This window comes from Schistocerca gregaria, chromosome 1, assembly GCF_023897955.1.
Source record: "Schistocerca gregaria isolate iqSchGreg1 chromosome 1, iqSchGreg1.2, whole genome shotgun sequence".
Classification (NCBI taxonomy): Eukaryota; Metazoa; Arthropoda; class Insecta; order Orthoptera; family Acrididae; genus Schistocerca; species Schistocerca gregaria.
The window spans coordinates 258,792,958-258,808,374 of NC_064920.1; the positions used below are offsets into that span (position 1 = coordinate 258,792,958).

A 15,417-nucleotide genomic window follows, 5' to 3' on the forward strand; every position below is an offset into this window, starting at 1 on the left:
ACAGTGCCATACAGCTTCCTTAACAGCTTATATCCTCTTGGTTGACCTGATAGGTGTCACTAATATTCTAGGGCTCTGTTCCATGATCCTGCTAACTGTGTCCAATGATTTGTGGCCAACTCATACCTGAAAGACCATTTCTCCAAGTACGCTTTATTGTTTTCACACCCCTGAACTAGAGTCCCCAGCTTTGAAGAGCAAGTCGCGCTACTTCGCTTGACAATGCCTAGATTTTTTAAAGTATGGAACGTTCCTTTTGCACTACGAGATAAGCTTCAGATCGAGTTTCAACGCCTCCAGGATGAAGGTATTCTGACCTCCGTCCTCAATGGTGGGTGGAGAAGCAAAATGGTTCGTTGCGAATTTGTGGACACTTGAAGACCACCAGGAATTCTCAGTCCGTCATAGATGCGGACCCTATACCTAAGGTAGAAGATATCACTATTCACCTTGATGGCGGGGAGGTGTTTGCCAATCGATTTGTGTGACACATATCTCCAAATTCCACTTGATGAAACCTCAAGAAACAACTTGGTCATCAGCACACAATGTTGTCTTTTTCGACATAGTCAGCTAACCTTTGGCACTGCCAAGGCAACGACCATCTTTCAACATTACTTAGAACATCTCACTAGAGACGTGCTGAGGATGGTCAATTACTTGGACGATATTATTGTTACAGGAAAAAAAAGCGCGCAGTACCTGGCCATCAGCTTAGACTTCTTATTCACCATGCTGCAGCAGGCAATAGTAATGGGTAATAAGGAGAAAAGCTGTTTCTTTGTGCTGCAAGCAGAATATCTGGGTCGTACGTTCAGTGCATCAGGGATGCGATCAACCATGCTGCACTATGTCGAGGCCATTCAGAAGCTCACAGTTACCAAAGACACTAAATAACAACGAGAATCTGTGCTTGGTCACCTTAACTACTACAAAAAATTCGTTCCTTATGTAGTAGACATCATGGAGCCACTCCAATAGCTTCTATGTAAAAATGTCACGTTGAACTGGACTAATTCAATGATCTTAAACAAGATCCCCTCTGCCTGATATGTTTCATGGCCTACGATCGTTTCATACCATTAATAGTAGCAGCAGATGCCTTAGACTAAGGTTGGTTGGTTTTTTGGGGGAAGAGACCAAACAGCGAGGTTATCAGTCTCATAGGATTAGGGAAGGATGGGGAAGGAAGTCGGCCGTGCCCTTTCGAAGTAACCATCCCAGAATTTGCCTGGAGCGATTTAGGGAAATCACGGAAAACCTAAATCAGGATGGCCAGACGCGGGATTGAACCGCCGTACTTCCGAATGCGAGTCCAGTGAGCTAACCATTGCACCACCTCGCTCGGTACTAAGGATTGGGGGCAGTCCTTTCTCATATTCTCATATGGTTGATGGTGTGGAATGCTCTGTAACATTTGTCTCAAGATGCCAGCGTAGGCCCAGTGAAACTACAGCCAAGTCGATAAGGAAGTTCTAGTTATCATTTTTGCGCGAAAAAGTTTCATGAATATGTATGTGACAGACATTTCACATTGTTAACAGATAATAACCTCTTTTGCCAGTTTCAATACGCCACCCAGGACGACATACCACCTTCAGCGTTGAGCCCAGTTCCCTTAAGGGTGCCACCATGACATCCATTACCAACACATGGCACTAAGTCCCAACGCCGATATCCTATCAAGGCTGCCGCTGGGGCAAGTCCTATAGTTCGCCTCACTGCTAGAAGTCCGTTTTAACACTGACACCAAAGCTACAGAGTTGATGACCAGCTTAGCATTGTCTTTGGCAGTCGTCACTTGGCAGTCTTCAGACGAACCAGTCATCTGGAAAATAATGAAATTAGTGGATCAGGATCGGCCAGCAGACTCCTAAGCTCTATCCAGATGGATCCGCAGGCATTCTGGTATTGTCAGAATGATCTATTCATCCTCGATGTTTCCTGTTGCTTCAAGGAGTCAATGGTGATACTCACGTGGTCATTTCACAAGTTCTTAGATAGCACGTCCTAAAGTTCCTCCACGAGGGTCATTGGGAATAATCCTCACCAAATGACTGGTTCATCAACATGCTTACTGGAGAGGTATTGACAATGGTGCTGCCCAGATAGTAGCAGCCTGTGCAGCTTTTCAAAGCAAATGTAGCTCCAGCTAGTTAATATTTTCTCTGCCAGACACACCATCACTATGACCTGCTGGACTTAGTGGGCCCAATGTTAGAACACCCTTCACTAATCGTCAATGATGTAGGCAGTGGTTTTACATACATATCACAAATGACTTCAGTGTCATTCACAAAAATAACTCAAGTACTTTCTCATATTTTTTCAATTGAAGGGCATGTGCAAACCATCTTTACAGATAAAAGCCCACAGTTCATGTCAGCAGAATTTGGCACCTTCTGTGCAGATAACAGCAGCGCTCAAGTTCACATAACAACATTCTATTCTGATTCTAATGCTCTAGTGGAGACGTTTGTCCACATATTCAAAAGGCAATTGGCAAAGTGGCAACAAAACTACGCACTTTACAAGATGCTCGCACTATTCGTCGCCTCTTACTGCTGTTCCGCACTAGACGGCTCTAATCTGGACGAAAAATTGCACGGCAGGCCATATCGTACACATCTTTCTATATTAGTCCTACCGCCAGTCCCTGCTCCCCTTCCTGACGCCCAAGCCGAAAGTCAACACCGATACTCCGTCCACGACGTGGTCTGGGTTCTCATCTTCTCCAAGGGTCACTACCACTGGGTGCCAGTTTGTGTTATGCACCTGTTGGTTAGGATTATGATCGAACTCCAGGATTGCTCCAGATGATGAAAACACACAGACCAGGTGCGCGCTTGCAGCGCACCAACCTCCTACACTGGAAATCTCTCACAGCTTTTTTCTACAGAGTCAGACACTTCCACAGCCAGGACGGACGCAAACTTCTGGCACCACATCAGTGGTCTTGGGAAGGCACAGACGCCAGTCCTTCCAAGTTGCTAGTACTCACATTAATGGACGTCGACAGTAGCCCTCCGGGTTTGTTGATTCGACAGATCTCCGTGGGGTCATGCGGCCGAAAATACGTCCAGCAGTATCCTGGCTCCTCCGTGGTATTTAGGACGGCGGCTGGGCAGTGCCAGGTGAGTTCAGTCCCAGCGAACTCTCTGTGCCAGGCACGACCGCGGCGGCGGTTCATAAATCAGAGTATAGTCTAAGAGCCATCAAGCCTTCAAATTCTTCGAGACCTGTCCTGCTACCAGAAGCTGCCACTATGTGGAGCAGCTAATGCAGTCGTCAGACTTTCCCAAGAAGAGGCCTCTTACGTAGGGACTTGTGTGGATATTGGTACTAGCCTGTCACTGTGATGTGTTAATGAACCCAAAGCCTAACATACTATTCAATTTGGCCTTCAGTCCTTCAAGCCGATATTGTGAATTTTGGTGATAAGCAGATTATCATTTTCTTTTGGATGTAACTCTGACACAAAGAAGGAGACTTTAGTTCATGCACTAATTAACAAACATGATATTCATTATTTACCTGTGCTTAACTTCTTAGCTGCTTGCATTGGTGCAGTACATGTCAGAGTTCATAGCAGTTTGTGGACGAGAACTGCTTTACCTTTAAGGCGCACTCTCTAGCTTTCTGATACACTAAATTTAGTTTCTCTGTAGTTTTCAACCATTGATTACAGTTGTTCATCTTAATGTTACTATCTGTGGATGTGCTGTGGTTATGATCACTCAGCCCACTTTAAGCCTCAAAGAAAATTGTACTTTTGTAGTATGTAGCACTTTTAGTACACTACTGGCCATTAAAATTGCTACACCAAGAAGAAATGCAGATGATAAACTGGTATTCATTAGACAAATCTATTATACTAGAACTGACATGTGATTATATTTTCACGCAATTTGGATGCATAGATCCTGAGAAATTAGTACCCAGAACAACCACCTCTGGCCGTAATAACGGCCTTGATACGCCTGGGCATTGAGTCAAACAGAGCTTGGATGGCCTGAACAGGTACAGCTGCCCATGCAGCTTCAACACGATACCACAGTTCATCAAGAGTAATGACTGGAGAATTGTGTCAAGCCAGTTGCTCGGCCACCATTGACCAGACGTTTTCAAATTGCGAGAGATCTGGAGAATGTACTGGCCAGGGCAGCAGTCGAACATTTTCTGTATCCAGAAAGGCCCGTACAGGACCTGCAACATGCGGTCGTGCATTATCCTGCTGAAATATAGGCTATCGCAGGGATCGATTGAGGGGTAGGCCACGGCTCATAACACATCTGAAGTGTAACGTCCACTGTTCAAAGAGCCGTCAATGCGAACAAGAGGTGACCGAGACGTATAACCAATGGCACCCCATACCATCACGCCAGGTGATACGCCTGTATGACGATGACGAATACATGCTTCCAATGTGCGTTCACCGGGATGTCGCCAAACACGGATGCGACTACCATGAAGCTGTAAACAGTAGCTCGATTCATCCGAAAAAAACGACGTTTTGCCTTTCGTGCATCCAGGTTCGTCGTTGAGTACACCATCGTAGACGCTCCTGTCTGTGATGCAGCGTCAAGGGTAACCGCTGCCATGGTCTCCGAGCTGATAGTCCATGCTGCTGCAAACGTTGTCGAACTGATCGTGCATATGGTTGTTGTCTTGCAAACGTCCCCATCAGTTGACTCAGGGATCGAGACGTGGCTGCACGATCCGTTACAGCCACGCGGACAAGATGCCTGTCATCTCGACTGCTAGTGATAAGAGGCCGTTGGGATCCTGCACGGTGTTTCGTATTACCCTCCTGAACCCACCGATTCCATATTCTGCTAACAGTCATTGGATCTCGACCAACGGGAGCAGCAATGTCGCGACACGATAAACCGCAATCACGATAGGCAACAATCGGTCCTTTATCAAAGTCGTAAACGTTGTGCTGCGCATTTCTCCTTCTTACACGAGGCATCACAACAACGTTTCGCAAGGCAACGCCGGTCAACTGCTGTATGTGTATGAGAAATCGGTTGGAAACTTTCCTCATGTCAGCACGTTGTATGTGTCACCACCGTCGCCAACCTTGTGTGAATGCTCTGAAAAGCTAATTATTTGCATATGACAGCATCTTCTTCTTGTCGGTTAAATTTCGCGTGTGTAGCACGTCATCTTCATGCTGTAGCAATTTTTATGGCCAGTAGCGTATTTATGTTTCTAGTCAAATATTGAGCTATCAATCAATTTTTCAGTATAAGAGTGCGATATCCGATATTTCTTACTGTAATCCTGTAGGCACAGGAGTACAGCTTGATGGCTTCGTTAGGTATTTGTATCCAAAGCAGTTATGTAAATACAAGTATATCTTCAGAATTCTTATATTGCGCAAACTATTCTCAATTTTACTGTCATATAAACCTAAATCTGGAAGAATATAGAGAGCATTATAGGCCGAAGTCAACAAGACATATAATATGGTGCACGTCTCAAATTAACGATAGACGAATCGGAGATGAGGTGGGCTTGGTTGACTAACCGAGTAACGTGACAGCAAACGTCAATCCTGGGGGTGCGAGTTAGCACTGTCTAAGCATATGCTGGGCCAGCGCGTCCACCGGGATTCCCAGAAGTTCGTCGTTCAAGACTTCACCTGATGGCTGCCACTGGAAGCTGTCAGAGGACGCTGTCATTTCAGTATTATATCAGTATACAGTTGTGATACCTTCTCCACTGCACTTAGTGTTCAATAACCGAAAACACCATCCGAATCAGAAGAAAATATACAAATTCTTCAAAATAGGAGAACATTTCATTTGATACTAAATAACAAAATCATAACAAAAGCAAAGAGCGAATTTGACATTTTCTTTGAAAATTAGCAAATTTAATAGAAAAACATCTCACAGTTGTAATCAAAATTTCATTCAAGGGCGCGTTTCAAGTAGCAGCGAATGATATATGAAGATTTTGATCAGTATACAAAATTCAAAGGTGTATTTCATGTAATTGTACGTATAGTGAATCAACTGATTTGAGAGTAAGCTAACAGCGGATCATAACAGGAAAATATAGAACACCGTGAACAAAAAGGTGATCTGGATTTAAGCCTGTTTGTCGGTGTCAGATCTTGGTGGATAGGGAGGTCCGGGTTGTCTATAATTTTCCTGTAGGTTTTTAGGGCTAGCTGTCAGCGCCTGATTTCTAGAGGCTCTATGTTCGCTAGTACAGGAAGCCATGCACAGGGGGTGGCCCTGAGTGTTCCCGAGATTATTCGCATTGTCTCCCTCAGCTGGACATCCACTTTAGATACGTGTGCACTTCTCCTCCAGACTGGTGAACAGTATTCAGCTACACTGTAGACAAGGGCTAGTGCTGAAGCTCTCGAAGTGCTCGCTCCACATCCCCATGTTGTTCCAGCCAGTTTCGAAAGGATAGCATTGCGGGATTTTAGTTTTTGCTTTGTGTCTTCGAGGTGTGAGCTGTACGTTAGGGTCCGATCTAGTTTCACTCCCAAATACACTCCTGGAAATTGAAATAAGAACACCGTGAATTCATTGTCCCAGGAAGGGGAACTTTATTGACACATTCCTGGGGTCAGATACATCACACGATCACACTGACAGAACCACAGGCACATAGACACAGGCAACAGAGCATGCACAATGTCGGCACTAGTACAGTGTATATCCACCTTTCGTAGCAATGGAGGCTGCTATTCTCCCATGGAGACGACCGTAGAGATGCTGGATGTAGTCATGTGGAACGGCTTGCCATGCCATTTCCACCTGGCGCCTCAGTTGGACCAGCGTTCGTGCTGGACGTGCAGACCGCGTGAGACGACGCTTCATCCAGTCCCAAACATGCTCAATGGGGGACAGATCCGGAGATCTTGCTGGCCAGGGTAGTTGGCTTACACCTTCTAGAGCACGTTGGGTGGCACGGGATACATGCTGACGCGCATTGTCCTGTTGGAACTGCAAGTTCCCTTGCCGGTCTAGGAATGGTAGAACGATGGGTTCGATGACGGTTTGGATGTACCGTGCACTATTCAGTGTCCCCTCGACGATCACCAGAGGTGTACGGCCAGTGTAGGAGATCGCTCCCCACACCATGATGCCGGGTGTTGGCCCTGTGTGTCTCGGTCGTATGCAGTCCTGATTGTGGCGCTCACCTGCACGGCGCCAAACACGCATACGACCATCATTGGCACCAAGGCAGAAGCGACTCTCATCGCTGAAGACGACACGTCTCCATTCGTCCCTCCATTCACGCCTGTCGCGACACCACTGGAGGCGGGCTGCACGATGTTGGGGCGTGAGCGGAAGACGGCCTAACGGTGTGCGGGACCGTAGCCCAGCTTCATGGAGACGGTTGCGAATGGTCCTCGCCGATACCCCAGGAGCAAGAGTGTCCCTAATTTGCTGGGAAGTGGCGGTGCGGTCCCCTACGGCACTGCGTCGACGGGCACGTGCACCTTCCGCCGACCACTGGCGACAACATCGATGTACTGTGGAGACCTCGCGCCCCACGTGTTGAGCAATTCGGCGGTACGTCCATCCGGCCTCCCGCATGCCCACTATACGCCCTCGCTCAAAGTCCGTCAACTGCACATACGGTTCACGTCCACGCTGTCGCGGCATGCTACCAGTGTTAAAGACTGCGATGGAGCTCCGTATGCCACGGCAAACTGGCTGACACTGACGGCGGCGGTGCACAAATGCTGCGCAGCTAGCGCCATTCGACCGCCAACACCGCGGTTCCTGGTGTGTCCGCTGTGCCGTGCGTGTGATCATTGCTTGTACAGCCCTCTCGCATTGTCCGGAGCAAGTATGGTGGGTCTGACACACCGGTGTCAATGTGTTCTTTTTTCCATTTCCAGGAGTGTATTAAGAGATTACATGGTGTCAAAATAGCATTTCCAATAACAGGACACTTTAACATGGAATATGATAATTTGGTCCTATGAAAAAGAATGTAACTACAGAGTTACCAAAAGACTGGTGTAATGCGTTTCAAACCGAGAGGGTGAATTTGAGACCTTAAAAAGTCGTTGCAGCTCAACAAGAAATTGTATGAGAATGGAAAACCTTCTTAAAAGCATATTACAAACCGAAGCGTTAGGGGCTTGAAGGACTGAAGGCGATAGGGGCGGTTGCATCAGTATACTTTTAGACGAACAGGATGCATTTGGGGGGAAAGCGGGACTTGCGCCTTGGCGCCACAAGGCTTTCGGCTGGGGCCACACCGGTCGCGAGACCGTTGGCGTATTAGCTCCACGTCGTAGTTTGTGATTGTATGTGGATGAGAACGCTGTCTTTTAGGATAATGATTTGCTTTTCTTTCCATATGGTGTGATAGCGTGTAATGGATTCGATTAGGGTGATTTTTTTTTTTTTTTGTACGCGTGTGTAGTCAATTCTGATGTCAAAGAGGGATAGATGCTATATGTTTACTTTTTTTAAATTAATCTTTGCCCAACACCAGGATCTAGTGAGTTGAACGTTTTTCCCCTTAGCTTGTAGGTTTAGGGTAGAGTTTGAGTGTTCCTGTCGCTGGTTTCGCGTGGTATAATTTCTTATACCCAGCAGGATAACACGAGTTGACGGAATAGTTAGTTTTTGCGATTTTCAGCCGTCCGTGTGCAGCGCTATGCATATAGTTGTGAAATTAGGACCGATCTTTCTGATTACTTACGTAATTGGGATGGATAATTGAGTCAGTTTCCCAAGTAAAATATATAAATTACAATATCTTAACTATACTCTACCGCATGTGGACAGTTTCCATGTGTTGGGCGTTGGACTTAGGTCTTCCATTAAATAGAATCAGAGTTCGAGTGGCTGATAAGTTGGGTTTTTTTACTTGCAGAGAATGTTTGTTCATTGAATTATTTGTGGGTGTTTAAGCTTTGTGAGCGTGTTGGAATGCATTATTTCGGTGATCTACGAGTAATTTCCAAGTCTGCACGGTGTGTACTAGATTATTTTAGTAATTTTAGAGTTGTTTGCGTCTCTGCACATCAGCGTAATGCATTATTTACAAGTATTTTCCAGGTCTGTAAACTGTTTATTGTGACTCCATGACATCAGGGTGTGTTTTTTTTTTGATTCAGCATAATAAGTAAATAAATTAAGTGATATTCAGTGGCTAAATAAATTGTTGAAAAAAATAAATAAAGTACACATCTTCCTCTCTCCAGCAGCCCAGAACAGGCTGATTCCTTTTTCACACCAATATTCCTCCTCCAGACTGCTCGCAGGGTGAGTGTTTTGAATCATCCGTCCTTCAATGTATGTAGGAAATGTGGTTGGATGACCTCGAAAAAGAAGTTGAAACTAGGTAGTTGAAAGCTTAGCGAACCCCTTTTATTACCTATATGAGCGTTCTTAGAGAAGGTGACTGTTTATGTCCGGCAGATTTTAATATCCGGACAGATGGCAGTGCCACACTTGTTTTCACCGTTCACACTGGGCTAAATACTTCGAGTCAGAAGGCCAATGTGTGTTTACTAGCACGGTCAACTGTCCCGACGGTACGATGCCACGCAAAGCTAATACTATTTTTGAGATACGACAGCATGTGGTTTTTCACAAAGCAAAAGGTAAGTCATATAGAAAAATTGCTGCCGCGCTCAATATAAGTAAGAGTACTGTAGCAGATATCGTCAGACAATTCAAAAATGAGGACCGTATCGACTATACCGCAAAAGGGCCAGCCACCGTAGCTGGATGCACGTGACAAGAGGCAGCTAATATGGAAAATAAAGAAGAATCCTACACTCAGTGCACCCAGATTAGCACGTGAGCTGCTAAACGAGACTGGCAAGTCGGTACATCCTCAAACGATTCACAGAGCATTGAATGAAAGTGGCTACAATGGAAGAGTGGCCGGGAAGAAAGCGTATGTGAATGAACAGAATCGAAAGAAGAGATTTTAGTTTGCCAGGGAGTTTATTAAAAAGGATGAAATATGGTGGAACGACGTCGTTTTCGCCGACGAAAGCAAATTTATCGTTTTTGGGTCGGATGGATGAAGCATGGCGTGGTGGAAGAGAACGAAGAATTTACAGTCACAAATATTAAACCGACTATCAAGCAAGGGGCCAACGGCCTTGCCGCAGTGGTAACGCCGGTTCCCGTCAGATTACCGAAGTTAAGCGCTGTCGGGCTGGGATAGCACTTGGATGGGTGACCATCCGGTCTGCCGAGTGCTGTTGGCAAGCGGGGTGCACTCAGCCCTTGTGAGGCAAACTGAGGAGCTATTTGATTGAGAAGTTGTAGCTCTGGTCTCGTAAAGTGACATACGGCCAGGAGAGTGATGTGCTGACCACATGACCCTCCATATCCACATCCCATATGCCTGCGTGCTGAGGATGGCACGGCGACCGGTTGGTACCATTGGGCCTTCATAGCCTGTTCGGATGGAGTTATAAAGCATGGAGGTGGCAGCGTTCTGTGTGTCGATATTTGGACTGGGCGAATTGGTGTTCATCGACAGTATTATGGACAAATCTGTCTATTGAAACATGTTAGAGAACAACTTACAGAAAAGTGCTGAAACCAAGGGGATATCAAACACGTTCAAGTTTCACTATGACAATTACCCGAAACATGAGGCTCGCATTGTGCAGCAATGTTTGTTATACAGTTATCCCAAAGTCTTACAACCACCACTTCAATCATCAGATCTCAACCCCATTAGCCGGACGATGTGGCAGAGCGGTTCTAGGCGTTTCAGTCTGGAACCGCGCGATCGCTACGGTCGCAGGTTCGAATCGTGCCTCGGGCATGGATGTGTGTGATGTCCTTAGGTTAGTTAGATTTAAGTAGTTCTAAGTTCTAGGGGACTGATGACCTCCAATGTTAAGTCCCATAGTGCTCAGAGCCATTTGAACTATTTTTTTCAATCCCATTGATAATGTGTGGGAAGAACTGGAGCGACTATTAGAAAAATGGCAGTATCCTCCAAGGAAACTCTGAAGCGTCAATTAAGTGTTAACACAGAATAGCTACTTGACAAGATACTGAAACATTTAATGCTCCACAAAATCTTGTCTTGAAATGATTATTACTGTAAAGTGTCCGAATATTAAAGCAACGTGAATATAGGGCCGAGTTGTATTTAAATAGTGTTATAAAAGTACTTATGTATGTTATCTTAATAAAGTTTATGCTATTATTTACAAGGCACAAACGGAACATAATATTTCGCTATATGTTTCGTTTGTTTCATTATGAATAAAGTTACGATGCTACAAGATTAACATATCACAGTGTCCGAATATTAAAGTCATTCACTGTATATGTATTTCACAACGACTATAGTCGCTGCAGTGCCTGTTCCGTCAGACGTGTATGCATGTCCGAAGGAACATTGCATCGTAATTCGGAATAACAAAGACACTGTAATATCGTATGAAGTCAATAGATTATAAACATTTCCCTGTTTGACTGTTACCAGATGCTCTCTACTTACAAAGTTCTTTCACGATCTATAATTGCATTAAACTGAACTTCAGACAAAATTTTTAAAATTTATAGATAAAACTTACAAACTATACAAGTAAAAGCAAATACACTTCGAGTTTTGCAGTATTCTTTCTTCTACGATTTCCAGTACGATAAAATATGCAGAAAAACTTCTGTGAAGTTAGGAAGATAGGAGAGGGTTACCGACAGAGTTGAAGCTATCAAGAAGGTTTCGAGCTGACCCTGAATAGGAAAAAAAGGGACGAAAGAAACAAGACAAATGACAGCGCAAAGAAAGGGTCTGGTTTCGAGTACAGATGCAGTACATAGTTTTAGTGTAGACGCAGTACTTAGTTTTAATCTGTCAGGAAGTTTTAAATTTAAAATATTTTAGCTATGGATGACACCTGCTGAAGCACAAAGGTGCATGAATTTACTTAAAACAGTCAGGTTTAAAGACAGCAGTGTCACTGGAATGATAAAACCGTATAGTGTCAGAAGGCATAGATGTGAGTACAGTAGTGATCTCTCTGTTTAGCCAGAGCTATATGGCAATAGTGCCTACATAATGACAGCATTTGTGAGACCATATAAAAATAGGGAACAATACATATGAGATAACAACATAAGTTGACACCTTGAGCCGTATCACATATCTGTTTCTCCATGACTGCGATAAAAATGTAGCTGTATTGTAAGGCATCTGGATTTTATGGACCTTACACGAACTTGATGCGTAACGACAATACAATACAGTATGACATCTTCAGAAAATAATCAGTATATTATATCAACAAAAAGCAATTGCTGTAATCTCATGTACCGAAAACTAACAAAAAAAAAATCTACCAATATATGGACAGGGGCATGCACACTTAAGTTAAAGTGAAACAAATTTTCGGGTTAAACCGAGCACGTGGTTAATGGCATTGGAAAACCCCACTTAACAAGAGAATGGCAAGCTTCAGCGCAGAGAGGGATAAGGCCAGAACAATACATTATTCCTTTTTACATTACATACGGCCGGGACCAAGGGTAAGTGGCTGGATGGTCTTAACAGGGGTAGGTAGTGACCCGGCAAGAAAAATAAAATTCACCTCTAACGAGATGGCGATTGGCTGAAGCCATACTGGGCGACGCAGACGCGACAAGCTGGGGAGGTCCCCATTATATAAAAGCATTTTAGGAACTAAAATTTCGAAAGATCTCTCTCGTCTCACGGCGGACCGCACAAATGTGTGGAAAATAGCGAGGGCATTGAGAGCTTTGCTTCTGCGAAGTGTGCACGATATGCTTCACGTATCATGGTGACAGATAGCAAAGAGGTAGTTAATTATTCCTGGAGCAATTTTTGCTGGCAAAGAAATTGTGCATGTCTCTCCAACCTTTAGCGAGTGTGAAATAGCCAGTATTTCGACTAGGGAAAAATTAACGTTCTGTGGAACGCAGGGAAGTTGAGATTGAGTGAATTTAGTCAAAGCCAGAGTAGGGAATTAGACTTTCAGATCCAGCATGAAGACAACGCTGTTGCAGATCCTGCATTGTAAAGTACCATCACACATTAGGTCACAGTAAATGTTGAGTCGAGATTTTGCTCACTCCAACTTGTGTACACTTTGGTCATTGAATATCAAAAGCTAGGATACTAAACCTACTCTCACTTTGAGTACATAAGAGTTTTTCGTTGGTTTAAAAAGTAAAATTATTCTCCACCAACTCAGTCCATTGGCCAGCTATGCCATCATAGACATAAGTTATCTGCTGAAGATTTTTAATCATTCTCTCCTGTGATAAAAACTTTCATTTGTAGAGATAACGAATTTAATAATCGCCAAGGCAATATGTCCAAGAGTTAAATATTTTGTTACTGAGTGTTGGAAGTAACTGAATATGATTGTTGTGTATCACTTGACCACTGAAAGCACAGTGATAAATTATATGTAGAATGAAAAGGGAATAGCTGTTTTGTCTTTCTAGAATAGATCCCAACCTTTCACTATTATTAATTTATGCATTCTAATTACGTGACAGCAGCATTTCTAATTGCACCTAATATTAGCTGTATTACAGGGCAAGGTTCATATTTATCTAGAATGTCTGTTTAACACTCTGAGCTTGAGAAGACAGTTAAGATGTTTTATCCATTTGCGCGCTTCACAGTATGTGAATGGCTGCAGCCAGTAATATAACTTCGTGTGTTTCTGTTGGTTATATGGACATAGCACTCCATGTTTCAGCCTCGTACATCATATGGTGCCTTATTCAACCAAGTCTAACGCAGAACATATCTATACACCGTAAAACAATGTAAGATTGGCGATCTATTACAGAAGCTTGCCGCGCCCGGGTTCCCGGGTTCGATTCCCGGCGGGGTCAGGGATTTTCTCTGCCTCGTGATGACTGGGTGTTGTGTGCTGTCCTTAGGTTAGTTAGGTTTAAGTAGTTCTAAGTTCTAGGGGACTGATGACCATGGATGTTAAGTCCCATAGTGCTCAGAGCCATTTGAACCATTTTTGAACAGAAGCTTGAAATTTAGAGCGGACTTCAGTGCAAGATGGTTATAATAGTTTCAACAATGAGACTTTGTCTCGAAACCTGGCAGAAAATCCAAAGAGATTCTGGTCGCATGTAAAGTATGCCAGCGTCAAGTCATAATCAATGACTTCTCTGCGCGACAGCAATGGAAATACTGTCAACGACAGTGCTGCTACAGCAGAGTTACTGGACACAGTCTTCGGAAATTCCTTCACCGAAGAAGACGAAGTAAATATTCCAAAATTCGAATCAGGAGCAGCTGCCAACGTGAGTAACTTAGTAGATATGCTCGGAGTAGTGAAGTAACTTAAATCGATTAATAAAAGCAAGTCTTCCGGTCCAAACTGTATACCAATTAGGTTCCTTTTAGAGTATGCTGATGCAATAGCTCCATACTTACAATCATATAATACCGCTTGCCCGACGAAATATCCGTACCCAAAGGCTGGATAGTTGCACAGGTCACAACAACATTCAAGACAGGCAATTGGAATAATACACTAAATTATAGGCTCATATCATTAACGTCAATATGCAGCAGGATTTTGGAACATGTGTGGTGTTCGAATATTATGAATTACTTCGAAGGGAATGGTCCATTAACACACAGACAACATGGATTTAGAAAACATCATTCTTGTGCAACGCAACCAGCTCTTTACTCGCACGAAGTGTTGAGTGATATGGACAAGAGCTTTCAAATTGATTCCGTATTTTTACATTTCGAGAGGGTTTTTGACACTGTACCTGACAAGCGGATTGTAATCAAATTCCTTGCTTATGGAATACCGTCTTAGTTATGCGACTGCCTTCGTGAATTCCTGTCAGAGAGGTCACGGTTCACAATAATAGAAAGAAAATCATCGAGTAAAACAGAAATGATTTCTGGCGTTCTCCAAGGTAGTGTTATGGGCCCCTCTGCCGTTCCCTAACTGTATAAACGAATTAGGAGACAATCTGAACAACTGTCTTAGGTTGTTTGCAGATGATGCTGTCGTTTATCATCTAGTAAAACCATCAGAATACCGAAACAAATTGCAAAACAATTTAGAAAAGATATCTGTATGGGGCAAAAACTGGCAGTTGACCCTAAATAATGAAAAGTGTGAGTTGATCCTCATGAGTGCTAAAAGGAATCCGTAAAATTTCGCTTACACGATAAATAATTTAAATCTAAAGGCTGTAATTACAACTAAATATCTAGGACTTACAACTACGAACAACTTCAATTGGAAATAACACATAGAAGATGATGTGGGGAGAGTAATCAAAGACTTCGTTTTATTGGCAGAATCCTTGGATGACGCAACAGATCTACTAAAGAGGTTGTCTACGCTACGCTTGTTCGTCCTCTTTTGGAGTGCTGCTTGTTGTGCGGTGTGGGATCCTTACCAGGTAGGATTAACGGAGTACAGAG

The 15,417-nt window shown here is 43.8% G+C and overlaps 1 protein-coding gene and 1 pseudogene across 1 annotated transcript in view; one reads left to right on the plus strand and one right to left on the minus strand.

The window, feature by feature from the left end:
* The window catches only part of LOC126341660 (glutamate receptor ionotropic, delta-2-like), a 161,706-nt gene that overhangs the window by 18,744 nt on the left and 127,545 nt on the right, over nucleotides 1-15,417 (minus strand). The window lies entirely within an intron of this gene.
* Nucleotides 10,099-10,216, plus strand: LOC126287592 (5S ribosomal RNA; annotated as a pseudogene).